The 17,117-nt window shown below is 41.4% G+C and overlaps 1 protein-coding gene across 4 annotated transcripts in view; it reads left to right on the top strand.

Annotated features, from left to right (window-relative positions):
- Window positions 1–17,117, top strand: part of LOC111254510 (neuropeptide F receptor-like) — an 81,523-nt gene that overhangs the window by 43,067 nt on the left and 21,339 nt on the right. The gene's annotated exons all lie outside the window — the stretch shown is intronic.

Here is a 17,117-nt window from a genome sequence, read left to right as displayed (position 1 = left end):
TTTTACTAAAAAACTTAAATTCGATAGCTTTTAGGTGACAGATCTTTACAGCCAATAGTATATCGCTGCCGTTCTCCATAAAGCATGGACATTGCGGACGCCTGCTTCCAACGTCATCGGAGCAACAGCCTAGTTATAGTGCTCCCTTCAGAAGCGAAGCGGCGAACAAACCGTCGACGATTAGAAGAACTATCGATATGAATACGCCCGCCTATTTGTTTGCCTTTTTCTTACCTTGCCACCCTAACCGTTCGAGTTACTTTGGCCAGACAGAGCAAACACGCTAACATTAACAAGAGCTACGGAAAACGCGCAGTCTACATTGTAGTGTTTCCACAGTGCAAAATGTCACATCCGTGTAATTGTGCTTTTCGGGTCATATAGGTTAGCGGAGAATATTTTCCCTTGTCGTTATCATCATAGTTGGCTGGTTTGAGACTAGACTAGGCAAGATTCGACGCCTGCAGGAATCGTTTCCCGCCACCATATACGCTTCCAGGGCCGCAGTGATTTTTCTCCTGTTCCTTTTTGTTTAGAAGAAACGTAAAGGGGAAAAACAACGACGGCGACCAAAACGCCGCTATCAGAATGCAGTAGGCTACAACCACTGTCATATCCTAGCGTCGTTTCCATAGTAACCTGTGATATCTACGTAAGCGAGCAGAGATGAAGGAAGCTTCCGATCCGGACGAGCGTTTATTCGTTTTCGCTTGTAACATCACACACCATCCGTTATGAAATCGGCACATCAAGTCTGCCATTTTTCTTCACAACGACACTGCATCTCTGAGTGTTTGTCGCCTTTTTTAGTGCAACGACGTTAGCGAATTGCTACTGAAAGGCTAGAACGTACAGTTGTTACTAGGTGGAAAAAAATAGCAACAAGTTTAAAAAAATACGCTAATCATGGAAGTCACACTTTCTATAGAACTGCGAAAGAAACGACGTACATTCTATAAAACCTACAAAGTTGGCGGGCATACTATATTTAAAAGTGCACGTTAAACAACTGGGGCTATATAACGGGAAATTAACTTTGAATGCTAACAGGACTCGATACAAAATTGCAGCTAGCTCATAATTAATTTAGTATGATCAGTGACCATATTATATCTACATTTCGTGACATCTCGCCATATGTCTTTTTTATCGAAGACAGATGACGAGAATTGTTTGACTCACGAAGCCCCCATATGCGTACGTGCATATGTGTACAAACTCTGATTATATATCTGGCACGATCATCCACGCATGAATAGTCTGAACGCATTGCCGTGATGGGATACAAGTCCATATACCTTTTCTATTCATATATCGTATTCGCGCCTATTATACAACATTGTAACCCTTATAGAATATATGCGACCCAATAGTTGCGGCCCTCCATGCCACGCTCATCCGTTTTACTAGTAGATATACGATTTCGTAATCAATTATAGGCGTAATGAATCTAGCATAGGCTGCTAGTTCAGGTCTCTCGATAGCAATCATCATCTTCCGTGTGGCCCCTTCTCCCGTTTTCATTTTATCGTCGCCTTACCCACTCACTGTTCACTAAGAAATCATCTTCTTCGCCTAAATACAGCCCTGCAAATACTACAAGCTTTCACAGAATTAGAGCAGCCTGGGAGAATGAAGAACTCCTATGGCTATCATGAGCAGCGGTGTTGCTAGCAAAATAGTTACTGTGTCTGCTGTCATAACTGCATCAACGAGTACTTCGATCTGCCACTGAAATCAGGGAACAAGAGAAAGAAATTCCGACAGGAAAGAAAGGATGTCAATAGATGACATTTTCCAGTGGCTGCAACCGTTATCATCGCAGTTACTAAGGGCTTGCTTGTGCATTGCAAATAGATATTACAAGAGAAAGAATTGACTACCATTATCTGTGAAGTGGCTTACCGCTACAATGTCCCAAAGATGATCTTGCCCAGCCGATCCAATCACAGCTGCCTTTAGGTTCCGCTGCAATTTCCTATCCTAGGATAAACAGGTGTGTGCTGTCCTGTCCTAGGTGAACGCATCTAGATCTACGCAGGCAGATACCCATGCATAAAGATGCATGTTGCAGTGTGTGCTTCGTGACAGCTCAATATGGAAGCTGGAAAGAATGGAGCAGGTCGCCTTTCATCCGAACTAACTGGCGACGTCTCCTTTGTTTTCTAGAATAGTATTCATTGTGTTTGTGATGCCGCTAGCGTCGACTTGATGAGCAAGGCCATTCCAGGCACCCTTTTACACGCTATTTGTGTGATGTCATGGTAATGAAGTATATGCAAGGGTGCTCTAAGTCAACGGGAAAACTGCATGGGTCGCGCTGGGTCTGTTTCCTGCTAACTTCTATTCACATCTTCCACACGAATCTAGCAAACGTGCGGTGCCACGGTTATTTTTAATTTGCAAAGACACTTAGAGGAAGCTCTTTGTCATTATGTCGTGTAGGCCTCTATCAAAAATTCCATATTTTCGCTTGCGCAGTAAGGCTCTCTAGACACTGATTAGTGAATTGTCGTAACGAAAGGGCATCAGGAGGACGGCAAAGCAGAAATTTACTTTTTATATAGCCCCGACAGATCCCATATATATAGCATGGATCATGCAAACATACGTACACTGACTCTTGTATACAAAAGATGCCGCTGTCGACATTTGCAGTATAGCCAAGGTATAACAATCCGTTGAAAGAAATTGAAAAGTAGAGTTTGATGTTATACTTGCGATCGCTTAGCGCCCCATTCGAATAATGAAACTTATGCTGTGAAATAAAACCTTTTCAAGTTTTCAATCAGCGAGCGACTACGCACCCATTTGTATGGCCGCATGGTATGGGGTGGAAAAGGTGGGACGGCGAAACTATTATGAAGTTTGCTTGAAGCAAGCTCTGAACTAAGATCAGGACCTTCCTACAGTACAGCCCTATTCGTACGGAAGAAGCTCACGAAGAGCGAAATGCTGAGTTAAACAACATATGGTATAAACAAATGTAGAGTACAACTGATTGTAAGTTCTAGAGTGAACTTTTGTCGACCACCATTTCAGCCTTACACTGTTTACTTAAGATTACATCTTTTACATCTGCGTAAACGTATCCTAATCTACAAAGCTGAGCTTGATGGATTAGTTTAAATGGGCGTAAATACTGCACGACCCGTTGCGGGCTCGCAGTGGTTTTCCTCGAAATTATTCGTCGTCACAATACAGTAACTACGATTTACGCGGTAAGCCGTACGACGGTCGTCTGCTCAGACCACTGGTACATTGTATATCCTCTCGTTATTTAAATATACATGAAACGCCTTAGGACAGATGCCGAATACTCACTGGCGACATCTCGAATTATTTTAAGTAGAATTCTGTAAATAAACGAACGCAAGGTGAAATGAGTGACGATCACTTGAAAAACTAATTGGTACTTAACTAATAAAAAAAAAACTTTATAGTCATATATGCACCATGGCAGCTTTAATTAACACTGCCTCATTCGTCAGCTCCTCTCCTTCGTATTTCATCGTCCGCTGTATATAATATGCCTTTATTAAATATACCCATAACTATTATATCATGCAGCTCTCTGAAAGCCTTCGTTGAGCGTTATACCGATGTGTCCAAGATGTCATTTTCAATTTGTGTATTCTGTGGAAACGTGTGGTATTCTAAGGAAAATAAGAGAAGTCACATTTCGATGCTTTGATTACCAATTTCCTCACACCTGATCAATAGTGTTTATCAAGAAGTCTACACAAACTAGTATGACGAGTACCAGGTCGGCCTTTCTGCGAAGAGGCTCGCTGAGCCGTCCGATGGCAAAAGCACGATTGGTAAAAATAAGCAATGTATAAAGAGACTTGATTTTTTAAACTAATTCTGCTTGATGAGCCCTTAAGCCAGATCCTGCGTTTAATGTCTATCATATTTGCATATCTCATACAGAAACTTTAGATAGCAACAAAAGAGTGAATATTGATTGTACGGGTGGGTAAGAAAATACCGACAACTGAACGGGTATAAGGGGTGGTCTCGTTACATCCGCTTGGTTCTCGGTATAGCAAGAGAGGTCAGTGTTGAGGTGAATCGACTATACATAATACTGAAGATGTTGAATAACAGTGTTAGCCGAACGCTAAGCAAACGTTTGGCTTCAATGGTTTTTCAGCAAGTTCATTAATGCATCTCCTGCTTTACCCGTAACATTTTCCTAGGTAGTTTATTTTCTCGCGGCTTTTATGTGGAGCTTGTTTTTGCGAGCGAGGAGAAAATTCCCTATAAACATGATCCTCTATAGTTATACGGCACGACCCCAGTGCCCTTATTCAATAGCATCACTTCGAGATCTCATTGCCGTTACTTCAATACGATGTCTAGAGGCAGAGGCTTACGCTCCAATGATACCGAAGCGGTGCCTTTTTACCTAGGTCAAACATGAAACGTTCTTAAAAGAATGACGAACTCGGTGACTCTCACGTGTGAGATAGCTAAAGGTCCCTTACCTAGACCTCTCGTGTGTCAAGACGTTGTACAATTCCAAAGTTCGCTAGGTAGAGCAGAACTAATCAAACTAGTGAAAACAGAGGATACAATACACGGGTTACTTCTTGTTGATAAAAACCATAGCAGCGTCAATATGACGCTAATTTTGACCGGTGGACAAACTGTACCTTCTTCCTTGACTAACTTGATGAATACATTAACGGGTGAGTTAGATTTAAAGATGAGGCTTCGTTTTTGAGATCCCCCCCCCCCCCCCGCCCCGGGCTGATGACTATAATTTTCTAGATATTAGGATTAAGCTTTAACATCAAGGAACCGACTTGAAGCGACCCATACTGGTGGCTTTATTGTTATGTTATGATTCACTTTAAACCAAATTCAACATGAATATGCTTTAAGAATTCGTAACATGTAGAAACATGTTAGAGATCCTCGTTGATCACATTCAAGTAACCCAATGATAATCAAAACCGGAACGACGTATTAGAAGCTCCTGAAACAAAAACCATAGTTTGATAGGTATAAACTTTGTTTTTTTACAAACGAATCGAGCGGATTTCCAAACTGATTAATTTTTAAACTTTGCGTCGCTAGCGCACCAAATTTGGCTGGTTAATACTCATATCTTCCAGAAACGTGTGACGAAAAACCGGTTTGATTTACTCCAATCAGAAGAGGAAACACTTTTCCTGAGGTTAATTCGAGGGACTCATTAATCGTTGGCACAGCAATCGAAAGCGTACGGCCTTGCTGCTTGACGACATTGCCATACTTCAATTACTTTTTGGATTGAGCAAAGGAGTACACAACGTTCGATTCAACCCGCTTATTTTCCCGCTCTAAATTCGAGTGATTACGGAACTGTCCATAGCCTAAAAAAGCAACTGATGGGCAAATACCCGCCATCGATTTACTCTGAAAGACAGGCGCAGAAATTACATATGGAAACGCGAATGGTAGGTATTGGCTTTCTAGAAGCTACCAGAGCGCGGGAACGAGTGTATATAGAATAAAGAAAAGTACCCCCTGACATATATTAAAGAAGCATCATTTGCCCAACAAGTTCAAAAGTTATCCATGTTCAATTCGCCAGCCTAATATAGCTCATAGGATTTAAGTTCGGGTTTGTCGAAAAGTATTTCTTCAATTATTATGAAATGCAATAATCGTTCACGGACGCTGCTGTGGCTATCAATTTTGGCTTCCTTATCCCATGAGACCAATTAGCATGAAATATTTCGTGTATATAAAATTCAAAGCAAAATGGCAGATGGCTCCCCGTGCGCAGTACCTGTAGTTTTCAGAGATGTACCCCAAAAGTGAGCTCGTTTCGCGAAGAATCAGACGACCGATACAAGACCCTTGCCTTAACGACTCGGGCGATATTGTGATAGGCCATATTGTATGTGATGGCAACTAAAGATACCTATTTAATTTCATTGTGATAAACCATATGCATAATCAATGATAAATTTGAATCAGACACAGCTATCAAGAATACATTCGTACTTGTTTGACAATCGGAACACATGGGTCTCAATTCGGTCTAGACAAAGACGAAAATATATTGCTCGGCCCAAGTCGATGGGTAGCTAGCAGAAAACAAAGCAACCTTTCAGACAATAAATCAGCACTAACAGGATTGGTTTAATGCTGGACGCGCCATTGCACTGCACCGTAAAGGTGGGCTGTAACGGCGTACGTACGTACGTACGTACGATGGATGTACGGGCAGTCGCAGCGCGTTACCATACAATAGATTCAACATCATATTACGACAAGCAAAAAAATTCTGTAATCGATATTGATCCAGTTCAGCTTTGCTTTAACAGGCTTCTAGTTCATTTCGAGATGCTTTGCACAAAAGCCGCGTGTCAATTCTACAGTCAAATGCTTTTGCTATTCACTTTCTCTTTAGTATCTCTGTTGGATCTCGGTGTTGGGCCACGTCGAGCCATACACAGCGTCTATAGCTCGTAATTTTTGTCTTCGTCAGTTTCTCGCGCAGAAATCGATTAACACTAATTTATTACACCGAAAACACAATAAACCCCCATACATATATGCGCCATTAATGCGTGTAGCCTGGCACATAGATGTCGAGGCTAAGTTTGGCGGTGTGATTTTCCAGCAGTGAGAAATGTTTCCCGTTCGCTTTTGGGAAACACATCTCGAATTCAGCCGGACACCTTGCTGCTCATTATGCTACAAGCATGCGTCATTCAAAAGTACGCAACGGGCGCCGTCTCAATGGAGTTGAGGGCAGGCAGCCCCTAGGGACACAGAGGAAGTAAACTTGTTTCCTACGTTCAAGCTTACGGCTGGAAAGAAAAGTTTACGGCTTACGGCGGCCAATTTCACCGACGATAGCCACTTCTCTTTGGTGTGTAGCCGTAACTTCAGTTCCTTTTTGATGTTACGCTTCAATTGACTGATTCACAAGCTCGATACAGCAAAGAGGTGAAGAACCTAGGCAACGCAGTGGCTTACACCCGGTCTGTCAGTTATGAGCACGAACCTTACATTGATGGAAATCATATGAAAAGTATTACCTGAAACTATGGAACTCCAATACAGTACACTTTGTAGAAGCGCTGGTAGCGTCTTCTCCACTGAGAATCATAAACCATATTCAATAAGGCAAATCGAGCACAGAACAGAAAAACATATGGCGATTTCGACAAACGGCCGCGGTATGTTCCAGGGTTCCCCTTGATTGCCAATTGATGGCCATTGAGAGTTGTATAAGTAAACAAATTGATGGCTCTTGGCCAAATGTTTACACTTCAGCCGTTATTTCTCTAAATCGCTATCGGATTTAATGCGTTTCTTTCAGTTCTCAGAACAGCTTTTAAACTCGCACCGACAGACTGCAGACAGATCAACACAGATATAAAAAAAATACGTTTTATAGACGGATCGGGAGATTAAATGGGTGGTTTGGTTGAATTTTGCATAGAATTGTTGAGTTGTTTGTTATTACAGCCCACAGGGCGAATAGAATGATTTCTCCTCTTCATTTTATCACCCACTTAAGTTAGTAGTTATTTTCGTACAGTTATTATAAGACGTGCGGGACCATTATTTTGAAGTTAATCCATTGGACATTAAATATAAAACAAAATCCCACTGAGCTACTTAATAACGCAATGAATGATATCCCTACTGGATCTTCTCATTATGGGAGTATTTGATAGGTCAACGACAGACGGAAACTAGCGTGCCAAGCAAATGCCGTTGGAAATACCACAGACGCTTAATGTTGCAATTTTTTCTATTGAAGATTGCTGTGCGTCCCAAAGCAGAGTGGATGTACGAAGATTTCAACGCCGTAACTCATGAGGTCTCTAACTAGCCTTTCATTAGAGTTACTATAGTGGCCAACTTTAGTATATCTTTACGCTAGACCACCTACGTCGCGTATTGCTTCAACGAAAGATCGCAAAACAGTGATTTTTTCTGCTATCGCCAGTGACTGTTGCCTCAAGGCATCGACTTTCTAAGCAACAGGGTTTATTTTGTGCGAGGATAAAGATACGAAAATGTTGTACTTTTTGGCACAGTAATTGCATCCTGTACCTACTCATGTTTTTGAAAAACTACGGATTTGTTTCATTCAATTGTTCGTATTATAAAATAATAGGCCTGAGGTCAGAGAAGCTGGCCTTACAATTCGATTTCCGAATCTCCATAGTATCATCAGTAAATCAGTTTAATGAATAATAGGATAAGCACATATGTACACTGGATAAAATCTACGGAAGGGAACCGTACAGGGAACGAGCCACGGACGCGAACAGGTGAGTAAGTATAGGGCAAGGACATTAGTCACTAACATACGCCTTGGTCTCAGAATTTCAAGTCTTGAAACGAGGTCAGTTGAGGTCGACCAGATGAGCGAAAAATAGCAATACGTTTATACGTATGCCAATTAACACGTCTGTAGGGGACACTCAATGCGCCGTAAACGTGCGAAGAGGTCATGACAAAATAGGTCTCTTATAGGGCCAGAGTTGTAAAACAGAAACGTCAAAAGTGACACACGGCATATCACGCTGTAGCCGTCTCAAGTATCGTTACGTTAAAAAATGGCGAAAGGACGTTATTGACAAAGACTATATTAACGTGGAATCATTGACAGCACGAAAGTCCGTAGAGTCTTCTTGTATTAGTGATTAGAAGTCGGTGTTGACGCAACATTAGGGAGTTAAAATCAGGCTCCATAATGTAGTACATTTATCATGTCTTTTATATGGCGGCTTTATTAAACAGCTAATTCAGGCAGAGAAAGAGACAACTGAGCTGGCCAGTAGGAAGCTTCTCGAGCAAGACAAGCCAGTTTTACAAGTGGAAACTATAAAATATCCGAGTAAATGCTGGTATATAGTACCAGCTAGAGAATGAACTATTTTGTATTCATTCACTAAGGTGGACCAGAAACGTATAAACTCATGTTATGTCTGGCATATTTTGTGTCTCAGCTATTGGACCTGATAATCATTTGAATTGGATGATCGGCGTCCCGTCGAAGATGGCTTAGTATAGGGAATCGCTGTTATGGAAAGGTCCACGTACCGGAGAACGGCTCATGGAATTTTCGCCCCTCCGAATAAGACAGGTAGATCAGAGCGATAATACTCTTTTGAGGATGTCGTCTTGAGATATATATATATAGGTACTCTCATGCGCCGATAATCGCCATGAAGTGATCGGAGTGGATGGCCGTGTTGATCTGCTGAAGCAACCTAGCCCTTTGTTAAGTGGTGCGGCGTCTCTGTCCATAGAACATCCTCGTTTATTATTCATATCTGATTCTATAATATTTATAGCAAGAAACGATCGCACGTCACGTATACTGTATGCACGACCCTGCCATTTATATGAATGCAAAAACCTGAGGTTTCATAAGCCCTTCATAAAAAGGCTCGGTAAAAATTTGCCAGAAGGCCTTTAGAGGACGCTGTGTAAGTATTACTCCTAGTCTGTTGTGGAAGATCGGCATATTAAATGCCGCTATAAATAATGGCGACAAATGAAATTTTCGCGTAATATTTAGAGCATGAGAAACCGTGCCACATATACTTTGGGATACTGTTTTCATAAACGATCTCTGAAATCGATGCCTTATCCTGTGATTTTTTTTTGTTCCTCTTATTTTCGTCCTCTCGGCTAGATATGGATGCTTCAATAGAAGAAAAAACAGGACACAGATAGAGCTCGGAAACAATCAGGGATCCATTTTTCTAGGCTAGTAAACTGAGTAAGACATAGTTGAATGGATTACTACAGGTTTGACACAGAAAGAAGGTCAGTTCCTTATGGGGCCAGAGCGGGCTGCAGAATAACTCCGAAACAGGACGTTGCTCAAAGTGTACTGGACATCGGCCGACCACGTATATTACCGGCTACGTTAGCTGTTCTTTTTGGTCTCAAATTGAAAAACGCCGCCTTTATAGTTCGGTGGACTTCACACATGGTGACGTTTTCCGTCAAACAGGACAAGGGAGCGCTAAATGAAATATGCAAATGCATTCTATTCTAAGAACAATTGTCTTCGACCTGCCATCGCAAATTAAAACTGGCATGGTTTGCGAGCTGTGAAAGGCTTCTACTAGCTTTAAACTTAATATGTAACTTTGAATAAAGCACTTAAAAGAAATTCTTAATGGGCTAAGTATCCTAACTAGCTGTTGAGCTTCGTTCTTCCTCACTAAAACAAGCCTGATAAACGTGTCTATTTTGGATAGCCGATCGTAGCAAAGAAAATTGGAGTCCACAAAGTAAGTCTAAGTAACAAGTTACAAGAATATCTATTTTGCTTAATTTTTGGCTCTATGTTTGGAATTTCACGTACGGTATTACCGTTAAGCATTCCATCGAACCCGTTTATGGCTCAAAGGATACGGCCATTACTATTGCTAAGATGCATGCTAAGAGTCGACCGTGAACGTGTTTAATACAGCAGGCTTTGAGTACACAGGAAAGGTTCACAAAGCCTAGAAGATCTCAGCACACAGTCAATGCACAGCCAAGGGAACTAAACGCGTTTTCTGGGAACTAAACCGAGAAGCCTATGCGTAGGGTACACTTGACTATACAACTTCATTAAAGCTTTCCAATGATATTTCCTTAGACATACTTTGACTGCTATTGTAAAACATCATTGACATGTACAAATTGATTTGTAAATAGATATTTTTGGGTGGAAGGCACACGTAGCCGGACTGACCTGTGTCAGTCGGCCCGTTCAAGATAAATTACTCTATTCTTTCAAGTGCACTAGCGTCAAATCCAAAGACAGAACCAACCAAAGTTGGGTTAGGGAAGGCAGGGTGTTGATGGGGTCGACTGTTGATGAAGACATGAGAAATGTTGAAGAAATATTCGCCGGCAAGAAGTTGCCTCGCAAAGAAATGTGTTAAAGCCGAGAGCAGGCACCACAACGATGATTAATGAAACTAAATACAAACTTAAGTACGCTGATTGCTGAGACCGTCGCGACAGCCGAGGACAAATGACCTTTTGCGTTGCGTTGCGACATTTGTAAATGTATGCGTTGTTATGAAGAAGAACACTATTTAACGATGCTTCTATACACATACACTTGCTATACATACGCTTATATATGATCGATTCATATCAATTCATGTGTCAGCATTGGCTACACTAATTTAAAGAACAAAACATACTACTTAAAACCGAACAGCCTAAACGGAAACGTCTTTTTTTTCATGTTCTTCTTTAACCTTTCGATAATGTTGCCGACACACAAATGCATGAAGAGAGAACTACCCACTGTCGAGATAAATAGTTACGGATGACAAACAGAAGATCTGGGGAAAGGAAGCCCTCGGGGATGGACGTTAACTTTCCCTTAGCCTGGTTTTTTTATTTTACCGGATAATAGGAGAAACTTTTTGTTAAATTGGGGAAGAAAAGAGTTGCTTTCCTTTAAGAACTCAACGGTGTTTATTTCTCAAGATCCATTCAGTCCGCCACCCGGCACGATGGGGCACGCAGGAGTTCGAGGAGATTTTTATGGCGAGCCTCTCTCCTAGCTCTGCTCCTGCTCTTGTTAAATGTGCTAATACACCAAATTAAATAAGCGTATAGATAGAAGTACCAGGCGGTAGGTTCGTATTCGAGAAGGAAAAACAAGCAGCAGAAAAAAAAAGGCGAAGAACTCGAGTCGTTGTTCGATTACGCAGATGGTGCAATACTGAACCCCCAAAGATAGGGCATAAAACTCAGCGAACATCAACTAACTTGCATCTGTTCGCAAAGTAAATTCTAGTCTCGTACATACTGGTAGTTTTTTGTATGATATTTAGGGTAGTCTACTGGATGACTGGCTGGACGTAAAATGCTGTAAATTTCTTTCCACGTCGTTCGCTTGAGGTTTTCCCACAACTACAAGTCTCACTCACAACAGTACGCTTTTTCAAATCTCTTAACCGCCTACCTTGACTCGATTCCCTGAATCCTCAACGTGTCTCGCAGCGTAACCATGCTGCCACTTCTTTAAGCTGATTATGTTTTTTTCATATACTAAAGCTATTGGTCACTGTAGCTAATGTCATAAATGCGGCTTCTGTTATAATGGCTACTCAAGCTGGGGAGGTATTTTGTAGTTAAAGCAGAAAAAACAAGGGTTTATACCAGAAATATATATATATATATATGTAGAATTAGGCACAAGCGGGCATAGATCCCTCCTCTGACAATTTAGGAGAAAATGTTGCGTTCATTTCTCGGACGTCACTCGCCCTGGCTACCTTGCTGTTCTCAGACTGCTCCACTTGGAAAATGGCTAAGATTTTGTTACTGCCCAATAAAATTTCCAAGGAGTGCCTATTCATGTGCTGTATTGACCTTTTCTGAGAAATGCACAAGGATTAAGCTGAAAAAAGGAGCTTTAAGCAGGTTTTTCGTCAACAGCAAGCGTTTCCAGTTTTATGTTCGATACTGCTTTAGTTACGCGTTGCTTTAGAGGGCTGACCTTTCCCAGCACACAACAAGGTATACTTACTTCCGATTTCGGACTTTCTTTTTCAGTCAGGGGTTGACACTTCAAATAGCTCACTCAGACCAGATCAAACTGGCACCATGGGCTCTAACACCGAGTGAAATATCTTATTTTAGGCTTCACTCTCTGTGAGTGCGTATCTTCAGCTAATAGTACTTCAAGCCGACAGCAGACGTGGTAGATCGAGTGGCTACGGCCATCCCCCGGATTCCCCAGACGCACTGTATCCCAACACCTATAACTTCGTTGGCCTCTTGCAGCAATGTGGCCGTTCTTTCGTTTTCGAAACCTAACAGTCCATCCGTTTGTCATGTCGCAAATAGCAGAAGGCTTTGGCATCATTTGTCGCTGCTGTTTTCAGAACTAGGCTACATCAAATGCCCCTAAGTTAATGGGACAAATGGGTTGCTGTTGCAGCATCACGGAGACTCCCGATGTAGTCAATAATGATTTCAGAAGCTATGTTATACGAATCTCAACATGATGCTAGACTAAAGTCATGGTGTGAAGATCGGATGAAGCTTCAAAATATCGATGCGGGCTGCGAACATGGAATCCGTACAAAGGAACTTATCTGCGTATAACGCTTGGGCTGTATAACTACGCTTGCTTAAAAGGGCCATGAAATTTATACGAATAGAGTTAATGTTTCGAAAATGTCCCAGTTTCATTTCAGCTTGGAAGAGTAGTAATCGACGCAGTTGAATTCCGTCAAACTAGAATGCATCTGAGTTTCTAAAGTGAATACAAGTAAGCATTGTATCGTGAATACGGGTGCCACAACTTAGGTTATAGTATCATCAGTAGGAAGTTCGATGCACTCTTATCTTGTGGTTGCTAACTCATTCTTATTTTAGAGAGCAAATCCTCAGCTACTGTTAGAGCTACGCGTACTCTTTTTTTTTTTACATGTTATTAGCTACCACTGCGTTGAAACACGTTGAACATACAAACTTTCATAACCATGTGGACCCTTTCAATGGACAGAGCTGATTCTACTACTAACTGGAAACTTTTCATTTACTACAACGTAGGCGGCAAATAGGTACGTTTACCACACGCACAAAAAGCCTTATATAGCTAGTAAATGGATATTCAGTTTTCTATGGTTTCAAAGATTGTATGATATGAACGTTTAAAAGAAAGGAAAACTTTCGTATTGAGAATCTATGCTGAGCATCGACGTTCTGTTAATAAAAACAATAAAAGATAGAAGCAGCTGACTTAGCAAGTCTATCCAATTACTCGGTTTCCTCCGTGTTTGAAAATAACTGTCCTAGGTAACCCCACGCCTACAAAAACTATTGAAATTTGTCGAATTTCTTAAGATTTCAGACAAATTTCACCACATAAAATATCCGTAAAGGAATGCAAAAACTATCGATCGGCACGATCGTCATCAGCGATACGACAAAGACCACCTGATTTCAGGCCCAAGTACGATACTGCGCTTATGATCTTTGTTGGTTTAGGTAATATCAGTATTATCTGAAAAAGGCACTAGGAATATTTCATAGTCGTATAGCCTAAGGACGGTGAAAGTCATTTGATATAGCAATTACAAAAATATTTGCCATATATGTGCATAAGGAAAATCACTCAGGCGATATAATAACTGTGTAAATGGGTGCATGCTCGCGCCTTTGGTGGTCAAACTATCTCTTAGTGGACGTGGAGGGCACCGAAGCGAGTCCGAAAATTATTGCGCTTCATTGGACTGTTGTCACAGCTAAACAAGTTCTGCTTCCACCATCGTCTGCTCACTTATTCTGCGAAGATCTGATTGTCTTTGTGCTCGGGCCGTAGCCGAAGGGCCTTCTGTCCCATAGATTCAACTATATAAGAATACAGCAGCTACTGCCGAAAGGCGAATCGCTGATAGGTGAAACAGCACACGAGCTTGCGGCCTAGACTAGCCTTGTGCCTCTAACTCTCCATGGAGAGAAAGGGGCCTTTTCTTGCGAGATGGTGGATAAACGACCTTGGCGCTACTCACTGTCATTACCCTTCAGGGCCCTTTGTCCTCTCAAAGCCTCTAAGGAACTAAGGAAGGACGGAGGCGCAAAATTGCCATTTCCAAGTCCGATATTAGTGGTAGATATAAGTGGCGACAGCAGTTTGTAAACGGCATGGACACGGGACATGTGTAGAGGTGCAGGAGGGTATAAGACGGGTGTGATGCAAATATGCATACAAGCCGTCGCTTGGTTTCGGCCTATTTCAAGGCTCCGGAACTCGCATAAGGTTGTCAATGTTGGCTATGACAGTGACGGGGTGGGGAAATCATCTATATTCAGTTTAGTAAATGATTGCCTGTCTAAGAGAGTATACGCATTGCGGATGCGATTCCAGACCTGGACAGAGTGCTGATAGGACTGAGTAGAGTAGTTTAAAGGCTGAGTGAGGTATGTATCCGGGAGGTACTAGCGGTCTTGTGGATTTCAGTACAAAAATAGGGTGCGCAACAGAGAAGAACATTACGCAGCCGTTGAACCTATTACGACAACAGGGCGTCTACGTTTAAATAGTTGAAAAACGTTGAATCTTGGATTAAGTTGCCATATATAGAAATCCATGATTCGATGAGGATGCTGAAATGAATGCTCTTAGCAGAAAAGCAGGTCTATAAAATTGAGATAATATCGACTCCGGTAGAATCATAGCTCATGCGCTGTACTGTACCATTAATATCTTTTTCTTTAGATATCTAAATTATGCAAAATATCTATTAAAAAGTCCTCACATATTTTAGAGTCGATCAACACTAAAGTTGCTAGCCTTGAAAAGCAAGTGACGTCTGTATACACGCGTCGGGCTATAGGTGTCCGTCTCAAATCTTAACCTAGATTTCTGTTGGAACGGATGAACTAGCGTAACTGTAGACCTCGAAAAATGTGTTGCCGCGTCGACATATGCCAACATGATGTGTCAGCCGACACAGAAGTTAAGGGAAGATACTAGAAGTTCAAATTATTGTCTAACCAAATAAATGGCTCTAACAAGGTAAATATAAGCTGTATGATTCGAAAACACAGATGTTTAGTAGGCGCCAAAAGCTAAACTTGAAAATGCTCTGACTGCTTTTAGGTAATGACGAATCCGTACTGTGTCTTTGTTGTCATTGTTACTATCGAGTCATTGTAAGAGCACCTTAGAAGTTTTGTTCCAAAGATCATTAACAATTGTCTATGTGACTAGTTAGATTAAAGCAGTTGGCAAAACTACGTTACAATCGTACTTTTCAAGAACCTTTCCATGCGTTTCGGTACCTGCTCGAAATGCTCCATTATCATACACCTGTCTATTCAAGTGCGCCACCTTAGCAGAGGAACTCGAGCCAAGTAATTTGTTTCTTAGAGATAAGTAAAAAGGACGCAAAGTAAGTGCACTCTGTGCTAAAAGGAGAACTCTTTGATGACTGAATTACATGTGAAAATCTTTAACCCCCAGATCAATCCCAATGAAACTTTAAGGTAACTTTATTTTTGTAGGGAGACGTTTACGGTGAGTTTTCAGGTTTGCTCCTAGTCGACTTATCGACCAGTTGAGTGCCAATTCGTTATTCCAAGGCTTCTATCTACTTCGAGAAAAAGCAAGCCTGCTTTCCACATGATTTAGTCTTTTCGACTCTTTATAGCGCAACAACTTTTTAATGATATTTTCAATCAGTTAATATTACGCTTATACATGAATATACTTATAAACAGGCTAATTCGTTCCTTCGACGCCTAACTACTTTCAGTTTGTAGTGTTCAATTCAAGACCTAACATGTCAGTGCTTTACACGACCTCGTCTGGAATCGTAGAACTTTTCCTGTGGCAAACGTCTTCGCAATATAGCTGAAAAATAAAGTAAAAATCGGTCGCAGGGAAATGTCGTCTAAGGTAAACAAGCACACAACATCGACCTTGTAACTGTTCCCACAATCGCGCAGTCCATAGGTACATCAGCCCGCTTAAACGAAGTTAATTGGATCAATTTATTCGAAAGTTTCCTACACTCTGAATCAATGAATTCAGATTCATCTTTTTTTCGCTGGCTTAGCCCTCTAGATACCCATATGACTGATATGCACTGTTAGCTTTGCAATGGTATTTGCCCCTAATATATGCCATCTGGAATACATAGCCTTCCCTTTGCAGAAAAACATCTTGCTGCCTGAACGAAAGATCATAGTTAGCTAATATCGTTTTCTGCTCATCACAGAACATCGGGTGAGAACGGCAGGTTTTACGACTCTCGTCAATATGCCCTCCCACAAAAATTATCGGACATTGCACTTATTCCACCGCAGGCATTCAATACTATATGTCCTTGCAAAGTAGGCAACACTCTAGGTCTATCAAGTGCTGCAAAGAGTTGTAGAAATGGCATATGCTCCGGAAATACAGAGACGCCATGGCTTGAAACCGAAATTTATGTTTCCATTCACACATTAGCAAATATGGTTGCGCAATTGCCTTTGATCGTATTCATCATCCAGGCATCGATACGCGACTGCATTCTATATAAAGAGGGACACTATATACAATTGGCAAACGCAGATTAGAAGGAAATTTCGAGCAGTGTCGCGTTTGCAGCGAATGCCCAGCATTCGTA

The sequence above is a fragment of the Varroa destructor genome, unplaced genomic scaffold (genome assembly GCF_002443255.2).
Source record: "Varroa destructor unplaced genomic scaffold, Vdes_3.0 BEIS01000007.1, whole genome shotgun sequence".
NCBI lineage: Eukaryota > Metazoa > Arthropoda > Arachnida > Mesostigmata > Varroidae > Varroa > Varroa destructor.
This window is presented reverse-complemented; position numbering and strand designations above follow the sequence as displayed.